We start from the raw sequence: 9,001 nt of genomic DNA on the forward strand, positions 1-9,001 counted from the left end.
ACAGAGAAACCCTGTCTCAAAAAAAAAAAAAGTGTGTGTGTGTGTGGGGGGGGGTATCGGATGACAGCTCGCAGGAGTCAGTTCCCTCTCCCACCGTGTGGGTCCCAGGGATGGATCTTTGGCAGTAGTGCTTGGCAACAGCCACCTTTACCCATTGAGCAATCTTGCCTGCCTCTATCTTTTTAATTTTACAAAGAGGACAGACTTGAAGTTCAGTTCCACGTCACTCCCCAGCCTGGTCTCCCTGTCTGTTTTGGGCATATAAAATTGGGAAGGTGCTCAGCTCTGCCCTGTGCCCTTGGGCAATCCTACGACCCTCTTTTTTGAGCACTTTCTTATCAGTCCAAGAGACAGGGGATTGGGGCTCAGCACTTTGCAGCTTGGGCCCCACATTTGACCTCTGGATTCCATGCCCAACTCACCCAAGGCTATGCCCAACTGAAGGTCACTGGACCGACCAAGGCAACGGCCTGCTCAGTGGGGATGGCCTACGGTAACAAGACAAGATGGGAGGGACAGCATCCATCCTCACTGTCCTGGCCATGGCAGAGTGTGTTTGATAGCTGGGCGGGGCCCCCCAGATCGAAAGCCCAAGCTTTCCTTCCTTTCTGCCCTTCTGCACATCCCGCTGAGGCTGGAAGCCATCCCAGCTCTCCCTGGGAGCTGCAAAAACCTAGTAATTCAATAAAGCTCTGGGAGCTGCAAAGACCTAGTAATTCAATAAAGCTCCGTTGGCGTCCCCTAGCAATCCTCAAAACTCACAGAACCCTGGGGCCAGTCCCAGCACTAGCAGAGTGACCAGAATGAAATCTCACCTGTCCTCTCTCCAGGTACATCTGTGTCTTTTGTTCTTGAACTTGAGTCTACCCGGCCTGTCTGCTGTTCATACAGGTTTGCACCTCCCTCCCCCCCCTCTCTCTGTGTGTGTGTGTGTGTCTGTGTGTGTGTATGCAGGAGACATGGCTTGCAGGTAGATTGTCAGCCTAGAATCCACCAGTGACTGGTTTATTTGCAAAATATTTGTTTACACTGTGTGAAAATCTATCACTGTGATTTGTTTAATAAAGAGCTGAATGCCCAATGGCTAGGCAGGAAAGGATAGGCGGGACTTCTGGAGAGAGAGAGAGAGAGAGAGAGAGAGAGAGAGAGAGAGAGAGAAACACGGGAGGAATTGAGTGTGCAAAGAGACACCAGCCAGACACTGAAGTTGGACATATGGTACAGAGGAGCGGTAACCGAACCACGTGACAGAATATAGATGAACAGAAACGGTTAAGTTATAAGAGCTGGTTGGGGAAAAGCCTAAGCTAAGGCCAAGCTTCCATATCAATAACAAGTTTCTGTGTCGTTTTTTTTTTTTTTGTGTGTGTGCCGGCACCTGGCCCATGGGAAAGTTCAACTACAGCGTCTCACCTTGGGCACTTGGCCAGCATGCACATGTTTAACTTGTTTAACTTGGTTTAACTCCTAGTACAAGAGGAAGAGGAACTCTGATGAGGCTTAACCTTGGAGAAACCAAGAAACCTAAAAGAAAGAAAACCTCAATTTCCTAGCTGGGCAGTAATGGCAAAAAGCCTTTAACCCCGGCACTCAGGAGGCAGAGGCAGGCAGAGCTCTGTGAGTTCGGGGCCATCCTGGTCAACAGAGCAAGTTCCAGGATAGCTAATGCTGTCCTGTCTGGGGAGGGGGGGGGAGTAGAAGAGTAGAGGCCTGCACTGGTTGGTCATCATCTAGGGATTCTGCAAAGTAGGTACTCAATTGACAAGTCGACTGTTTAAAATATGCTCTACAGTGTCTTCTTACACAGCTTTGCTTGCAAAGTGCTCTTTGGTTCTCTCCATCCACGTGTCTGTAGAGCCAAAGCGGAGCCTGGTACCAGGCAGGAGCACTTAAAGATTGAAAGACTGAATGCACGATTGCCTTTGTCTATTGTGTAGAGTGGAAGAAGCAGAGACACGCGGGGCCCTCCTCATTCACTATGGCCCACTCTGTAGAATCAGTCTCTCTGGGAGGGAAGCTGGGCTATCAGCCCCCTCGCTGACCTCCCAAATAGCCCGCTTCCTTGGATGCCCGCGCACAATCCTCCAAACCCTATCATCTGACTCTTACCGTCAGCTCCCGCCCTGTCTCCCGCCGCACCCCCCGCACAGCCCCGCAATGGTTCAGCCCGCCGCCATTTAGACCAAGTAAGATTGGACCACTGCGCGCACGTGCGGGGGAGGCCGAGGTTCGGCGGAGGGATCCCTTCGGAGCGTTCCGACGAGAGGCGCCCATTGGCCGCGAGTGCGGGCGGCCGCTGCCGATTGGTCTGCTCGGGACGCCGGCCCCGCCCAGGTACCGGAGGCCCAGGGAGAAGCCCGGCCGAGTTTCCAGAGGACCGAACTGGGCGCGCGGGGTGGCGGCGGCGCAGGTGAGTGTCCCCGGCCGGGGGCGGCCTCCCGGGCATGGAGCCGTGGCGGCGGGGTGGGGCTGGCCGCGAAGGGACCCCAAGGATGGACCCTTCCCGCTGGCCGGGGCCTCCGGTCCACCCCTGCCCTCTGCACCCGGGACGCTCCCTGTTGGTGGTGGGTCCATACCCCTCCCGTGCCCCTACCCAGAAGCTGCAGGCCGGCGGGGACACCGAGACCACCGGGCCCGGATAACAATAACAACCGCAGTAATAGTTTGGGTCCCTCCCCCACTTGCTAGCCCGGACCCAGCGCTTTCTCGTCAGACGCTTTGGGTGCACTGCATTGAATCAAAACAGCCTCCTGGGAGGGGCTCCTAACTTCTTTTAGAAGTGAGGCCTCTGGGCCAGAGAGGTGGAGTGACTCACTCAAGGTCACACAGGTAGTGAGTAGCCGGTGGGGATGAGGGACCCACGCCTTAGAGTCCAGAAACTAATCCCAGAGATCGGCCCCCTGGACTCACTACACACCGCCACCCCCATATTGACTTCGGAGCCGTACCTGCTGGGTTTTGCATCCCTCCCCGCGCCCACAGGTCACTAGACAGCTTCCATCGTCCCTTCTCTTGAGCTGGAGAGGCAAGGCCCAAACACCATGGGTCCTTGAATCCCATACCCTCTCCACCCACCCTGTCTACTCTACTGCGAAGGAAATGCCTGGGAATGTAGAGGCCGGGTGTCTGGGGTGCTGGGCTTCGGGGGCCGCCAAGACCGGGCGAGCGGTGCGTTCACGCCCCTCAGCCCCCGCCCCGGAAACACTGGAGAGATGAGACCTTCAGGATCCGGTTTTTCAAGAATGAATCAGAGGCCTCCTGCCCTCCCCAAAGCAGTACTGTGCAGGGGGTAAGAAGGGAGGGACGACAGGGGAGCAGGTGTGGTGTCCCCTAAGCCAGGTGTTATCTGAGCCCCAGGAACCCCCTTCCCTGCTTCCTGCTCCTCCCACTTAGCTTTTCTGTGACTGCGGGTGGGGGTTGCTAAGTTTCAGGCCCTTTTTGGGATGAGAGCGCTGGACTCCGGAAATCCATCCAACCCACTTCCCTTCAGCTCCTGCAGACAGTGGGAGGTGCTCATAGCTCTCTAACGGTCGTGGTGGGGCTTGGGCCACAGTTAGTCGGGTATAGGACATTCTACAGTTCAGCTCTTGGGGAACGCTAGGCATCACATGCCAGGCAGGTGCTCTACCTCGAGCTACACCCCCGTCACCTACAAGAATTAAGCAGCCACCTGGCCAGGCTCCGTATTTTGCTTGGAGGAAACTGCCCTCCAAAAACAGGACAGAATTCTCTGCACTCTAGTAGGTAACAGGCCACAAGTTTCCATGGGCAGCCATTGCAGATCTGTCTGAGCACTGAGTGGCCTCTCAGAGAGCATCACTGGGCAGGGGCAGCTCGCACTCCCCAGGCAGAGCAAAGCATAGAATAGCTGGCACAGACTGAAGCTGGAGAAGTGAGTCTGCGGGAGTTTGGGGCGCCTGGTACACTCTCAAGTTTTCCCCTATATGGTGGGATCCCTTTGTGAGGTCGGAGACAGATGACGGATGCTACCTGGTTTGCATTTTAAAATAGAGACACGGGCTGGGGAGACAGAGTGCATGCTGGGAGTGCGATTCCCAGCACCTACATGGTTTACAACCATCTCTAACAGTAGTGCCTTCTGACCTCTGCAGGCACCCGGCACCCAGTGGTACACAGATGGACATGCAGCAAAGCCCTCATACGCATAAAAAAAAAACCTTCCAAAATAGAGACACAAAGATAAATAACAGCTGGGATGTTGGGAGATGAACAGCTAAGTTCATAGGCCTGAGGCCTGTGGAGCAGCTCGCGTGGGCTGGGGCAAGCCTACTGCCTGGAGATGTCTGGAAAAGCCTTGCCAAGTTAGGAACTTGGGTGCCCCTGGGCCAGGGAAGGAAGGATCTAACAGTAATAGAGACTGGAGCAGTCTGGAGGTGTGGGTCAACAGTACAGCCCCTGTGAGGATCCAGCAGTGAGGGCTGGGGGAGGAGAGGGGTCGGCAATAGAGCCCCTTCCTAGTGGATGAAAGGTTGGAGCTTTGTCTCTCACTGCAAATAGTGACACTTCCAACACTTCCTGACGTGTGTGCTGAAGTACTGAGCAGGTGCCATGCAGCCCACCCCGAGAGACACGAACTCTGCCACATTTTCAGATGGGAAAACTGGGGCCTCATGAAGTTAAGCAACTTAAGACTTTGTCTCTGCCACTGGTGAATGGCAAAGGAGCTTGGATTCAGGCCACCGTACTACAGCTCGGGGTCCATGGCATGTTCCTCAATGCCTTGTGTCACTCACCAGAGGGCACACAAAAGCTAGACTAAACCAGAGCCTTGAACATGTTCAGAGACAGAAAGGAGGCCAGGGTGTGGGGTTCCAAGACAGTGAGGAAAGACAGTGCATCAACACAACACATACCCTAATAGTTCTCCGGGGACCACCCCAGGAACACACATGGTTTCCTCTGAGCTCAGAGGGGTTAAGATTCTTGCCTTAAAGCAGGCAGTGATGTGTACACCTTTAATCTCAGCGTTCAGGAGTCACAGGCAGGCAGGTCTCCAAGTTCAAGGCCAGCCTGGTCTACAGAGCAAGTTCAGGACAGCCATGCCTATACAGAGAAATCTTGTCTCAAAGACAAAAAAGAACAAGGACTGGTGATTTAGAGACTGTGTACTAGGGGGGTGCCGCCGCTGTTCTTTGCTAGTGAATGTGGTGACATAATTTTAGAGGACATTTCTATGTAATTCATTAGAGTTTACCTTTGTCTAGTAGCCAGTGAGTGTGCTATACTGTGAGAGATGAAGGAACCAGTAAAAAACTAGTGCCCAGAATATATAAAGAGTTCTCACAAATCAGTAAGAAAAACATCATCCAGACGCCGGGCGATGGTGGCGCACGCCTTTAATCCCAGCACTCGGGAGGCAGAGGCAGGCGGATCTCTGTGAGTTCGAGACCAGCCTGGTCTACAGAGCTAGTTCCAGGACAGGCTCCAAAGCCACAGAGAAACCCTGTCTCGAAAAAACCAAAAAAAAAAAAAAAACATCATCCAAGTAAAGCCGAACCAGCCAGGTGTAGAGCAAGTCTATTATCCCAGGGCATGGCAGATGAGGCAGGAGGATCTTCATTTGAGGCTATTGTGTAGTACACAGGGAGACCCTCCTCAGAAAAGCAAAAGAAAACCATGCAGGCCAGGTAGTCCGTGGAGACAGCACTTGGTAAAGTGCTTGCTGCGCCAGCTGAATTTGACAGTCAGAACCCACATGGAAATGCTTGCAGTTGTTACCCCAGCACTGGGGACAAAACAGGAAGACCTGTGGGGCTCATTGGCCGGCCAGCCTAATTGGAGAGCTCAGACCCTGCCCCAGAAAGGCAAATGGGACTGGGAATATGGGATACCTTAGTGGTAGAGCGCTAGCTTAGCATACTTGAGACTGGGAGTTCAATTCCCGGTACAAAAGGGGTGACCCTAGAGACATGGCTCAGCAGTGCAAAGGCTGCCACCTGAGTGTAGAAGGGAAGAACCGACTCCCACAACCTCTGCACACTGTGACAACATACATGCACACAAATAAATTCTTTGTCTTTGAGATAGGGTGTCATTATGTAGTTCTGGTTGTCCTAGAACTGCTGTGTTGGCCTGCCTAGCCTCAAACTAATTTTAAAAACTTTTATGTGGTTTTTGTCTGCATGCATGTTTGCACACAGGGCAGAAGAGGATATCAAGTCCTCCCTAGTACTTGAGTTGGAGGCAGTTGTTAGTGGCTATGTGGGTTCTAAGATTTGAACCCAGGTTTTTTTGTTTTTTGTTTTTTTTTTTTTTTGAAGAATAGGCAGTGCTCTAACTGTTGAACCATCTCTTCAACCCCAATAAATTTTTTTTTAAGCCAAGTGATGGCACTTGAAGACCAGTACCCAAGGTTGACCTCTAACCTCCATACGCACCCACACATCCGTGGGAATGAGTGAGTACGTGCCCAAGGAGCACAGTGAGGGCTGGAGGCAGGGCTCAGCAGCTGCGAGTGTTTCCCAGCATCCTGTTGGGCTGCTTACCACTGCTTGTAACTCCATCCCTAGGGGATCTGGTGCCTTCTGCCTCTGCAGGCACCTGCTCTCAGAAGCACAGTGCCTCATGCAGGCTCATACCTATACAAATAATGCAAAATACAATCTTAAAGAAGGTGGGTTGGCTCAGTGAGTAAAGGCACTTGCCTCCAAACCTGAAGAGCTGGCTTTGACCTCCAGGACACACCTGGTGGAGGAAAAGAAGTAAGTCAGGTACTTCCTGACAGACGCCGACAATATGACATGCCTACATACACACAGAGTAAGTCAGCAAACAACAGTTAACAGGAAGTCCACTAACAAGCCAATCAGGAGCACTGAACATTATAAAAAGGTGTTTGGCACCATTGATTCTCCCACGTGCAAAAGCAAGCCTTCAGTGAGAAGTCAAGTGGTGCCTCCCTGCCCAGGCACTGCCCAGAACAGGGTGGGGTCCGTGGTGTGGGGCTTGTGCTCTCCTGGGAGATGGCCAGTCTTGCCACACAGGGCCCTCACTCATCCAACATGATTTCCTGTGGCTGTTTTGTCCCACATATTGAGGGATGCCAATAGTGACACACAGATCTCTCCCCTCAGCAGACAGTGGACAAAGACATAAAATGCCTTTCCCAGCTGAAGGACATAAGGGAGGGTGCTGGACAGCAGAGGGAGCAGCCGGTAAAAGACCCTAAGACAGCTCCAGTCTAACTGTGAGCCACGTGGAGGAGGCCTCAGGCTGAAGGGAAGGCACTATGACATGGGTAGTGGGTCCTAAAGGACTGGGATTCCTGGGAAAGCAGAGCACAAGGCGACATGACTATAGGGTCATTCTGGCTGCTGTCTTGACAGGAAGCTGGATGCTAAGGGACGCCTGAGGACCCAGAGGCAACTGTAGTGTAGGTGAGTGGGGTGGGAGTAGAGCCTGCAGGGTCAGAAGAATCCATGACAGTGAGCAGGGAACCCTCAGGAAGATGTGGTTAAAGCCAACTGGGTTCCCTTGTGCCTGCATTGCCCCTCAGGAGAGCAAATCTGCAGAACACAGGAAGTCCCTAGGGCATGGGAAGCTAAAGAAGAAGGTCAGGAGTTAAAGGCAAGCCTGTGCCAGTTGGTGTGACCCTGCCCCAAAGTAATGAGATGAACTGAGCTGCTGCACTCCTACTCAGGAGGGTGAGGCCAGAGGGTCACAAGTTCAAGGTCAATCTTGGCTACCTAGCAAACAGGAGGGCAGCCTGGGCTACGTGAGCCCCAGCAAGGAGGGTGGAATATCACTGTGGATAGTTGTCAAGGCCAGGTGTCTCGAGGGTCACAGATCAGACACCTTGAGGGAGCCTGTGGCTCAGGTTGGGTGCGGATCAGTGATTGTTCACCTGTGTGCTGCGGCCTGGTTCCATCCCATCTGCCTTCATTGTCTCCTCCCCTCCTGCTCCGGCCACACTGTTCAGAATTGTGCTGCGTGTGAGCTGCTGTACCTCAGGGCCTCTGCGCTGTCCATGTCCGCCTAGCACTCTTGTCCCAGATGTTTGTGTGGGGGAGGTCAGAGACCGGGCCGCGCTCCCTGCTTCAGCACCACACAGTTCTGGAGGGGATGGTCAGCTCCAGCCAGCTTATTGTACCTCTTGTAAGTAACTAGAAAGATAGTCTTCTCCCAGAGACAGGCCACAGCAGGGCCACAGCTCAGCAGGCAGCTGTGGACAGGGGTTCACCCCTTTGCTCTCTTAATACCTACTGTGTCTGCAGCATAGTGAACAGCTGTACAACTGGATGTAGTGTTCCTAGTCAGGGGTGTGTTTGTTAAAGTAAAATGGCTTGAGCATGGTGGTACATGCTGATAGTCTAAGCTACTATAGACTGAGGCAGGAGGACCACGAACTCAAGATTAATCTGGACAATATGGCAAGACCCTGACTCAAGAAAATAAAGCTGGGCAGCGCTGGAGCACACCTTTAATTCCAGCACTGAGAAGGCAGAGGCAGGTGGATCTCTGTGAGTTTGAGGTCAGCCCGGTCTAAGAAAAAAGGGGGCCGGGTTGGAGAAACAGTTACAGGTGCTGCTGCTCAGGTGTGAGGACCCGAGTTCTGACCCCAGGACCAGCATAGCTGGGGCTTGCTGGCTGCCAGACTAGCCAAAGGAAAGCAGAAAGCCCTCCCTCAAAAGGACTAGGTGGAAAGCGGTAGAGGATGCCACGTAGCTGCTTCCTTTGACCTCTGTGAACACAGAAACACACACATAAACACGGTAGCCCACACTGTTTTGGCAGGGGTGGGGTGGGTGTGAGACAATTTCTCTAGGCAGCTGTGGCTGTCTTGGAAATTATAAGCTCAGATTGGCCTTGAAGTCATATAGATCCACTGGCCTGCCTTCTAAGTGCTCACCTTCACACGTGTGTGTATGTACAGTATTTATTATGTATACAATATTCTTCCTGCATGTATGCCTGCAGGCCAGAAGAGGGCACCAGACCTCATTACAGATGGTTGTGAGCCACCATGTGGTTGCTGGGAATT

General features: G+C 52.9%; 1 protein-coding gene across 1 annotated transcript in view; it reads left to right on the forward strand.

The window, feature by feature from the left end:
- The first annotated feature begins 2,328 nt into the window (after window positions 1–2,328).
- Gipc1 (GIPC PDZ domain containing family member 1) overlaps window positions 2,329–9,001 on the forward strand; it is a 13,474-nt gene continuing 6,801 nt past the window's right edge. Inside the window, exon 1 of the mRNA XM_005370913.2 lies at window positions 2,329–2,410. The gene's annotated coding sequence lies outside the window, so the exon portion shown is untranslated. The remainder of the gene's footprint in view (window positions 2,411–9,001) is intronic.

Source organism: Microtus ochrogaster, unplaced genomic scaffold, assembly GCF_000317375.1.
Source record: "Microtus ochrogaster isolate Prairie Vole_2 unplaced genomic scaffold, MicOch1.0 UNK90, whole genome shotgun sequence".
NCBI classification, from domain to species: Eukaryota; Metazoa; Chordata; class Mammalia; order Rodentia; family Cricetidae; genus Microtus; species Microtus ochrogaster.